Here is an 11,688-nt window from a genome sequence, read left to right on the forward strand (position 1 = left end):
CTACCTGCCCGTGATGTTGGTTTGGATGCTTATTCTTTCTTTTGCTTAGAAACAATGAGCTACACACGTGGCTAATAATGGCTTTTAGGGCGTTATCTCAGAGTATGCGAGATATGTACTTACCATGGGTGTAAGCTTATAATAGCCCAACTAACAATTCAGAGCCACAAACAAGCATGCATGTTTAATTATTGTTCAATAATGATAATGGCAGCTGAATAAAAAATTTGCTCTATAAAGAGCTGAGAAGGTGCTTTTTTAACACAAACTTAGATCAATGTTCAACGTTATACATTGGAATGAACAAAAGTTGAATCGCCACTTATTAAACGTTTCCAAAGATTCTCATTCGACTAGTCAAGATTGTTCTACAAATGAGCTGAACAAGACATGTTTCCCCCAATTAAAAAGCCAATATTCCACTAAATAAATGTATATGTATAAAAGGATATTCAGAAGATGAACTAACGTTTTACTTGCGTCGCACTTCAGCTATTCCCACATGTTTAACATAAGCATGAATAAGAGCTGAATAAGTATCTTATAAAATCCTAATTCAGCTTCAGTATATTATAAGAACAGTTGATCCAATAGAGGCCATAATGACGATTAACAAACACATTGTTCAGCAATAAATAAGCCTTGTAAAAGCGATCACACTATAGCTAGATTTCATAAAATGGACAAAATATCCGAAATTCGTGTTGAGTTCCGAATGCATTTCAAAGCTCATAAATTATGCTTTCTTAAACTTTTGAAATAGCTGTTCAGAAAATAAACATGGTCAGTCTCCAGAAATGCAGAATTATTGTGAAAAACAAAAATAAACATTTAAGCTAAGTATTCCGAGTAGGAGCAAAGTACTGACAAACAAAGCGTGATATTGACTTGATTGACATAAGAGATAAAATATCTGAAGACAATATCAAAATTTTGTTCCTGGAACTTCTAAACCTATGAAAAATTTGATGTACGCAGATCTAATGAATAGCTCGCAGCCATTGGTAAAATCTTGCAGAATCTAAATATGACATGCCAATTTTGTTCTAGTAGTTTATTTTAGATATGATTTCCAAATTTTTTATATCATATATCTATCAAGTTAATATAATTTTTAGCTATCCATGTTATATTTTCTGTTGCTAAGCTTTTTTCGCCTGCTCGGGATGTTTTTCCGTACAAGAAATATGGAAATTTCTTTGACAGAATTGATTAAATTTCTATAGCCAGCTACATTTGAAATGGCATTTCTTCACAACTGAATAAATACTGCGCTCTAAGAAAAATGATTTATTTGGCCATTTCTGAAATTAAAAATCGCATCAAGATATTCGAATATTTTTTCTATTCAGGTGGGTTTTGAGGACTTACCCTTCAAATGATTCAAATATATTCATACAGAGAACTTTTACTTCAATGTATATGTAAGAGGTTTATGAAAAATACAAATAAAAAAATAATTAAACTATAATTTATAAAATTATTTAAGTTAATTAATCAGTTTTGAACAAACTAAAACTTATTATGAAATTAGATTAATCATTTCAGATTGTTCTTACTTTGTGTAAATAAACATTATTTTGACCAACATCGACATAAATTTTCTCACTGTGCGCTAGAAATAGCCGACTGAACTCAGCTTGGATCAGCACTAAACAGCAGCTGAATAATATGCTTGTTCAGTTGTAGATTAGCGTACCATGTGTTGATTAGACGTTGTCGAATAGAAGCTCGAACATGGTCAATATTCAGCTATGAGAAGTTTATATTTTGCACTGGACGGTATAATCATCAATTCTAGGATGGCGCAGATGGCAAGGCATACCGCTGACGATTGGAAGGTCTCGAGTTCGAATCCAGTATATAGGCGATTTTTAAATAAGATTGTATTCTATCATAATAATAGTGCACACTACATTTATAAAGTGCCTTGAAAAATATTTTTTTGTTTTTATTAGTCTTTAATTATTTTAAGACCAGCCGTATAAAAGCTGAACTAAATGCTTGTAAAACGTTTTTAAAGCTGCAAAATAAAGTTGGTATTCAATGACATGCTTTAAAGTTTCTCCAAATGTGTGTGAACAATGCTTTAACAAAGGTTGGCCATGGAAATTATTAAAATGTTATAAAACATGATGCTGGATAAAACTGCCATAATGGTGTTTGTTAAATGAGTGAATGTTAGTTGGGAGGTACACTACCCGTCATAAATACGGACTCACTAAAATAAGTATTGCAACACTCAGCTGAATATTGAATCACCCTAAAAAGTTTAGCATCATCTCAAAACAGGTAATTTCACATTGCTATATCTCGAGATCCTTACAGTTCAGGGGATCAAGGACATCCGGAAAGTGAACAGTTTAGTTCGCGATTTTGCCGCTAGGTGGCGCTAGTGAGCCTGTAAAGCGGAGCATTTTGAACTAGTTCTAGTTTGTGATCCATAAGAGATAGAAAATTCGGGTCTTCGGCAAAGTTGATCAGGGGTTCAACGACATCCGGAAAGCGATCAGTTGATTTCGCGATTTTGTCGCTAGTTGGCGCTAGTGAGCATGTAACGCGGAGCATTTTAAACTAGTTCTAGCATGTGATCCATAAGAGATAGAAAGTTCGGGTCTTCAGCAAAGTTGCTCAGGGGTTCAAGGACATCCGGAAAGCGATCAGTTTAGTTCGCGATTTTGTCACTAGGTGGCGCTAGTGAGCCTGTAAAGCGGAGCATTTTGAACTAGTTCTAGTTTGTGATCCAGAAGAGATAGAAAGTTCGGGTCTTCGGCTAAGTTGCTCAGGGGTTCAAGGACATCCGGAAAGCGATCAGTTTAGTTCGCGATTTTGTCGCTAGGTGGCGCTAGTGTGCATGTAAAGCGGAGCATTTTGAACTAGTTCTAGTTTGTGATCCATAACAAATAGAAAGTTCGGGTCTTCGGCCAAGTTGCTCAGGGGTTCAAGGACATCCGGAACGGGAACAGTTTAGTTCGCGATTTTGCCGCTAGGTGGTGCTAGTGAGCATGTAAAATTGAGCATTTCAAACTAGTTTTAGCTTGTGATTCATAAGAGATAGAAAGTTTGAGTATTCGGCAAAGTTGTTCAGAAGGTCAAGGACATCCGGAAGACGAACTGTTTGTTGAAGATTTCGCCGCTAGGTGGCGCTAGTGAGCATGTAATATTGAGCATTTTAAACAAGTTCTAGCTTGTAATCCACAAGAGATAGAAAGTTCGAGTCTTCGGCAAAGTTGTTCAGAAGGTCAAGGACATCCGAAAGACAAACAGATTGGTTTGGCGCTAGTGAGCATTTCAAACTAGTTCAACATTAAGTGAATCAGACCTGAAATACTTGAATATGAAATGAATCAGACATGAACCACTTTAAAATGAGTAAATAAGCTCTGAAGTACTGAGACGTGAATTAAAATAAACCTTAACAATTGAATAACTAGACAAAACAAACCGGAATAATTATAGTCTGTGTGTATAAAAACCTGAATCAATTGAATATGAAGTAACTCAGACACGATTCACTTGAATATGAAGATGAATTTTGATATCAGATGAAAATGAATTAATTGAATATGAGCTTATCAAAACTGAAACATTTGAAAATGAAGTGAATCGGACCTGAATCATTTGAATGTAAAATGAATCAGTACTGCATTCTTCAAAAATGAAGTGTCACATGACATGAATCATTTGGATATAGAGCGAATCATATCTAAATAAATTGAACATGAAGTTAATCGATCCTGAATTATTTGTATATGAAGTGAATATTACCTTAAACACTTGACTATGAAGTGATTCAGACATGAATCACATGAAGTGATTCTCACCTGAAACACTTGAATATGAAGTGAATTGGACATGAGTCTCTTGGATATGGAGCTTATCAAATCTGAAACACTTGAATATAAAGTGAATGAGACCTGAATGACTTAAATTAACTTCAAAAATCAAACATCAATTACTTGGATATTGAACTAATCAAACCTGAAACACGTACATAAAGTGGTTCAAGCATGAATTACTTGAAAATGAAGTGAATCAGCCCTTACCTGCTTCAACATAAATTCATACCTGTAAAAGTGAGAAATTCTAGATGAATCAAACCTGAACTACTTGAATATCAAGTAATTCGTACTTGAAATAGGTGAAAATGAAGTGCTTCAGACCTGCAGCACTTGAATATAAAGCGAATCAAACCTGATACACTTGAATATGGACCGATTCTGACATGAATCACTTGGATATGAAGCGAATCAAACATAAATCACTGGAAATAAATCCTACATCTCTTGAATATGAAATCAATCAGACCCGAACTTTATATCTCTGATGGATCACAAACTAGAACTAGTTCAAAATGCTCAATTTTACATGCTCCCTAGCGCCACCTAGCGGCAAAATCGCGAACAAAACTTATCGCTTTCCGGATGTCCTTGAACCTCTGAGCAACTTTGTCGAAGACCCGAACTTTCTATCTCTTATGGATCACAAGCTAGAACTAGTTTGAAATGCTCAATTTTGCATGCTCACTAGCGCTACCTAGCGGCAAAATCGCGAACCAAACTGTTTGGTTTCCGGATGTCTTTGATCCCCTGAACAACTTTGCTGAAGATCGCTTCTTTGCAAGTCGTAAGGATCTCGAGATATAGCAATGTGAATTAACCTGTTTTGAGGTGATGCTAAACTTTTTGGGGGTGATTCATTATTCAGCTGAGTGTTGCAATACTTATTTTAGTGAGTCCGTATTTATGACGGGTAGGGTATATGTGAGTAATATCATTCGTTTAAGGTGATTATAAAACGAAGCCAAACTTGGAATTTTCAAATGCACATGACTGGAGAATCTGACAACAGTTCGCGTTGAAAATCAATCGAATTGCTTGCTTGCTGGTGGTGACCAATGGGATAAATTTTCAACGCCGAGAGCTGTTTGGTTTTCAAGTCTTGTGCTCTTGGTTTGAGGTGTGGCTTCGTTCTATAATCACCTTAAAGATTAGCTCTTTCTACGAAAAACTAGTTTAGTGTAGAAGGTCAGTCATATTTTCGCTAGTTGAGGTCATTTTTTCATCAGTATTCTGCTGGTACAGCAGTATCAGCTTATTATCACATAACTCAGAAACATATTTCCTATTGGCAAAAAAAAAACGTTTAAAAACGTTGCAGGTAAGACTTAACCATCCGGGCATAACAGGACTTGCTTAACGGATACAATGGACTTAAATAGGAAAACTTTCGATTTGTTTGTTTAATTTAGAGTAAGAATAGAACTTGATTTTAAGACTATCAATAATTTTAATTGCTTTAGTTTGGCACTCAGTCTTATGAAATTAGAAGAATTACATTACGCCAGAACGCCGCAAAATAGTAAATCGCTGTTTTTTTTCTGATTTTATAAGACTGAATGCCAAACCAATGCAAATAAGGTTAGAATAGAGGCTTGTGTAACATGTTAAAACTCCTTTTTTCGTTATGGTAGAACTCTCCCAGGCAATACAAAGACATTTTTATTGTCATTAATCATGCGATAACATATTGTTGATTACTGAATTACAATGTGTCGAAGATCATGGTTCATTCCATAAATCACATGCAGATTTGTCATCAGTGCGCATCGTACCTTCGTGCTGTGCGTACACGAATTCTCTCTGCTCTTGGAAGTTTTCTTAAAAACTACCTAAAGCAATAAAACAGTACTTTTCAGTGCTACTAAAACAGTACTTTTCAGTACTATTTTCTACTATTGATCCCTTTACGATCCTTGTTTGGACCCGTGCCTTCGATTTTTCGTTGGACCCGTTGGCGAAAGCTAGCGGTGGTAATCCTTCTTGGACACCGTCTTGGGAAAAAACCTTTCGAAGGTCACGTCTTCTTTCGTTTATTAATTAAACATGGTATCAACAACTAACAAAAGGAAGGGTGAATCTCTGAATTCACTACTTCCTTCCAAAAAAGTGGGTTTTAAAACTGTCACTACACGTGGCAAGAATGGAAGAAAGGACGCTTCCCCGGAATGCGAACTTTCTTCCAAGGGTGAAATGAATAATTGTATCGAAATGAGCAATCAGTTCGATGCTCTAGACAAATTTTCCGAACACCAAATCGAAGCAGCCTCTAGCCCAGGCTCTTTGATTCAAGTGAGGAAGCAAAGAGTGCCGCCTATCGTGGTCAGTTGTTCCGAATTTGCGGGATTTAGGCAGGAGATCTTGAACTCCATTAGGGGAATGTCGCGTTTTGCCGGAAACTCTTAAAGATCGTGAGCTTCTTCTCAAACATCTTGAAGAGAAGAAGCACAAATTTTTTACTTACGACGACAAAACTGAACGTTTGTTCAAAGTTGTCTTGAAAGGTCTCTCAAGTGACTATAAATCACCTGAAGAGATCAAAAATGGAATAAATGATTTACTTGGATTTTCCCCAGTCCAAGTAATCATTATGAAAAAGAGAACCCAATCTGGCATTGTTCGGAAAGGGCTTTCTCAAGAATATTATTTAGTTCACTTTAACAAAAAAGAACTAAATAATATTAAAGCTTTAGAAAAAGCAAAACTTTTGTTTGATGTCCGTGTGACATGGGAACATTTCCAGAAACCTGGAGGAAATTACCAGAACCCCACTCAGTGCCGTCGGTGCCAAAAGTGGGGTCATGGTAAAAAAAATTGTCGCATGGATGCTAAATGCATGATTTGCGGAGGTTCTTTTCACGCCAAAGACGTTTGTCCAGTGAAGGAAGATACCACCAAATTCATATGCTGTAATTGCGGGGCTAACCATAAGTCCAATTTTTGGAATTGTCCTTCACGCAAAAGGGTCATTGAGGCTCGTGCCAGGCAGATGAAAGATAATATCCGTTACGATAACGGTCGTTTCCGGAATTTGCCTGGTAGAGTATCGAACAATGCTCATTTTTCAGTTAACGATCGCTTGATCATGAATCATACCCATCAGGAAGATCATAATCATGCTCATTCACAAACTAATTTTAATCCGTCGGGTAGCCGTTCGAAACTTTCAATTTCGAATGTATCTACCCACGGTAAATCCTTTGCCGATATCGTAGCAGGAAATTCGAACTCCTCCCCTGTTCGATCCATGGGTACCAATTCTACTTGTTTCAAATCAAATGGAAAAAACCCTACCGCCACAGGTTATTCCGCTTCTTCATCTACCGGAAATTCCAATGGGAAATCACATGACATGTCTGCCTCTGATTTTAATTTTCTAACTGAACAATTGAATCTAATGATTGATGCAATGTTCAAAGCCACCACTATGACTGAAGCAGTCCAAGTAGGTGTAAAATTTACAAATCAAATTGTTATTGGATTACGTTTTTCTAATGGATCCAAATAATAATTTAAATATTTTAAATTGGAATGCTCGTTCTCTGAATGGTAAAGAGGACGAGCTGTTTAATTTTCTAACGGTTAATAACGTGCATATAGCAGTTATTACCGAAACGTATTTAAAACCTGGATCTAAAATCAAAAGAGATCCTAACTTTTTTGTTTATCGTAATGATCGACTTGATGGGGCATGTGGGGGAGTTGCAATCATCATTCATCGGCGTATAAAACATCAACTGTTTTCATCATTTGAAACTAAAGTTTTTGAAACTTTAGGTGTTTCTGTTGAAACACAGTTTGGTAAATATACTTTCATAGCTGCCTATTTGCCTTTTCAATGCTCTGGACTGCAAGTTAATTTGCTCCAAACTGACTTGCGTAAATTGACTCGCAATAAGTCAAAATTTTTTGTCATTGGTGACTTTAATGCCAAACATTGGTCATGGAATAATTCTCAAAGTAATTCCAACGGCAGAATTTTATTTGATGAGTGCTCTTCAGGATATTTCTCAATTCAATACCCTGATAGCCCCACATGTTTTTCCTCTTCTAGAAATCCATCTACGATTGACTTGGTCTTAACCGACTCTAGTCATCTTTGTAGCCAACTGATTACTCATGCTGATTTTGATTCTGATCATGTCCCTGTTACATTTCAAATATCCCAAGAAGCGATTCTCAATCCCATCAGCTCCACTTTCAATTATTTACGAGCCGACTGGAATATATATAAAACGTATGTTGACTCTAATCTTGATGTTAACATTTCTTTAGAAACTAAACTTGATATTGACAATGCTCTTGAAACTTTAACAAATTCCATTGTTGAAGCCAGGAGCATTGCAATTCCAAAATGTGAAGTAAAATTTGAATCCGTGATTATAGACGATGATCTTAAACTCTTGATCCGTCTTAAAAACGTGAGGAGAAGGCAATTTCAACGCACTCGCGATCCTGCTATGAAAATTATATGGCAGGATTTGCAGAAAGAAATCAAGAAACGTTTTGCTAAATTAAGAAACAAAAATTTTGAAAATAAAATTTCTCAATTGGACCCTGGCTCTAAGCCCTTTTGGAAATTATCTAAAATCTTGAAAAAACCACAGAAGCCAATACCGGCATTGAAAGAGGATAACAAATTATTACTAACTAATTGCGAAAAAGCTCAAAAACTTGCTATGCAGTTTGAAAGTGCGCACAATTTTAATTTAGGACTTACTAGTCCAATTGAAAATGAAGTTACTCAGGAGTTCGAAAATATTCTCAATCAAGAGAACGTTTTCGAAAATGCCTGGGAGACTGATTTGGAAGAAGTGAGAACTATTATTAAAAAATTCAAAAACATGAAAGCTCCTGGCGATGATGGAATTTTCTACATCCTCATCAAGAAACTTCCAGAAAGTAGCTTATCATTTTTAGTTGATATATTTAACAAATGTTTTCAATTAGCATATTTTCCTGACAAATGGAAAAATGCTAAGGTTGTTCCAATTTTAAAACCAGACAAAAATCCTGCAGAAGCTTCTAGCTATCGTCCAATCAGTTTGCTTTCCTCCATCAGTAAACTTTTTGAAAAGGTTATTTTGAACAGAATGATGGCCCACATCAACGAAAATTCAATTTTTGCCAATGAACAGTTCGGATTCCGCCATGGACATTCGACCACTCATCAACTTTTACGTGTAACAAATTTGATCCGTTCCAACAAATCTGAAGGCTACTCTACTGGTCTTGCTCTTCTAGACATAGAAAAAGCATTCGACAGTGTTTGGCATGAAGGTTTGATTGTAAAATTGAAAAACTTTAATTTTCCAACATACATTGTTAGAATAATTCAAAGTTATCTGTCAAATCGTACACTTCAGGTTAATTATCAGAACTCCAGATCTGAAAGACTTCCTGTAAGAGCTGGTGTTCCCCAAGGCAGCATTTTGGGACCAATATTATACAATATTTTCACATCTGACTTACCTGAGTTACCTCAGGGATGTCAAAAATCTTTGTTTGCGGATGACACAGGCCTCTCCGCCAAAGGACGAAGCCTGCGTGTCATCTGAAACAAATTTTCAGGCCAGCCATGTTGTATGCTGTACCAATATGGACTAGCTGTTGTAATACCAGGAAGAAAGCTCTGCAGAGAATTCAAAATAAAATTTTGAAAATGATTCTGAGGCTTCCTCCCTGGTTTAGTACCAATGAGTTACATAGAATATCCAATGTTGAAACATTGGAACAAATGTCAAATACAATCATTAATAATTTCAGGCAAAAATCGTTACAATCTTCTATTGCCACGATTAATGCGTTATATGTTTAGGTTAAGTTAGGTTAAGTATATTAAAAACGTTTTTTTTTTCTCTTATAAGCAGGTGAAATCAACCCACCTGTAAAAAAAAACTGAACTGCTACGGCAAATGAAATGTAATATAAGGGTATGCGAAATACCGAATGATTCCGTCAAATACGCTTCGAAACGAAATTCCGCGGAATTCCACGGAACTCGCACAGGCGAAATTTGTATTTTGCTATTTCGTTTCGTTTCGCCAAATTGTTAAAATATTTCCACGGAAAATTGAAAACAAACGGAATAAAACGGAATTTCGCGAAATTCGAGTTTAATTTCGAACAAAAAGAGGCAAAGCGTTCGCTTCTATTCCTAGCTACAGTCAAAAATGGGTCCATATTACGGATCAAATCGACTCATATCATGGATCAGAACACTATAACAGTAAATTATCTGCGAGGCAAACGAATGGTGTGCTGGTGAAAGCATACGTTTTGGCGTTTCTTTAGGAATCGTCTTATCTTATGTCGTTTTCGTTTTTAGGAACTGAGTCGGTGATCAACACATAAACAAAGCATCGTCAAGCAAATTGTAGTTCGGTCGAACCTGAATCGGGTTGGGGTTGGAACTGTGATTCAGAACGGGTTGCGCCAGTTCCAACCTAGGTTCAAAAACGAATTCGACATTAGATTCATAACTGGTCGGTGTTCAGACAGACTGAACCAAGTGTTTTTTCATGGTTCCAGAAAAACGTTCCCCAGGCATGCGAAATATCCAAACGTTTGTGTTATTTGCTGTAATAATGGAACTTATCTATTTGATGATACATCTGTATAAAAATAGCATAGGAAAAATAACATTTGATTGAGTCCTTAACGTATCTTTAGAACGCCAAAATATCATCTAGTCCGGTCTGTCTGAACACCGACCAACTGTGGTATGGGTTTCAATGCCCCACAAATATGAATCAACGCTTCTAGGCACATGTATGACATTTTATATCGTACGAATGGAACAAAAGTGTTTAAGCATGTTATTGTTGATTGCGATGCTCTATAGATTTATGGTTCGCGTAGGTAAAATAGGTTCTGCGTTATTGCCACCGTAGATTCGGGTGAAATTGATCAGTTTTCACCGTTTCTCTGATCTGTTTTCTATAATGTTGTCAATTTCAATCAACTGAATGCAGGATAACAAGTACGACGGTGAGCCTTATTGGCTCATGTAACGAAATTTTCTAACAAATGTGATTTTGGTGCTAAAAATTATTTTTAAAATAAAAAATCGGGGGATCCCATTTTGGGGTGAAATCGATCACTTATCAAAGCGATTATTGTTAGTTTTGAAAACAACTCATAATTAAATTTCAAAAGTACCGCGTAAAACGCCTAAATGTAGGCAATTTCTAAAGGAATTTCGAATTAACTAACATAAATTTTATTATTTTAATCAAATGAGCGAATTGGTACGAATTTCGATTATAAAATCTGTTTTGGGGAAATATTTTAAGCATCACAGTACGAACCTGTAAAATTATAGCGAGTTAAATGTAATAAAAGGACTCCATCATATATGATAGATATTTATGTGCGATCTTAAAATTACATTGCTGCTGGTTTCAAAATTAGCTATAATAAGCTACCAAACTAGAAGAAAAAAAGTTCTAAACAGGTATCGAACTCGCGACCTCTGGAGCGATAGCTACACGCCCGAGCTTTCTCGGCTGTTCCACCATCTTAGTAAGCGGCTGATGAAAGTTGATTATGGTCTGCGTAAAATGAGTGTATCACAGAATCGTTTCGACGGTTGGTGGCTTCATCGAGAAGTTATTGAAATAGCAATCAACAATGCGGAGTGCTCTCGGTCGCGTGATTGTTGAGCATGGCTGGGTTTGTTTTGAGGCAGATTCATGTAAATTTCTAGTGGATTTTGTGCGGTATGTGTTGCATAATGAGCAACATACCTTTAGTGTGTATGTTGACAAGCGAATGAACACGCATTCATCCACGGTGGACTTCGCCAACCAACGAGCAGTTGGCGACGATTCTGCCTCTTTCCTCATCG

This window comes from Aedes aegypti, chromosome 3, assembly GCF_002204515.2.
Source record: "Aedes aegypti strain LVP_AGWG chromosome 3, AaegL5.0 Primary Assembly, whole genome shotgun sequence".
Lineage (NCBI taxonomy): Eukaryota > Metazoa > Arthropoda > Insecta > Diptera > Culicidae > Aedes > Aedes aegypti.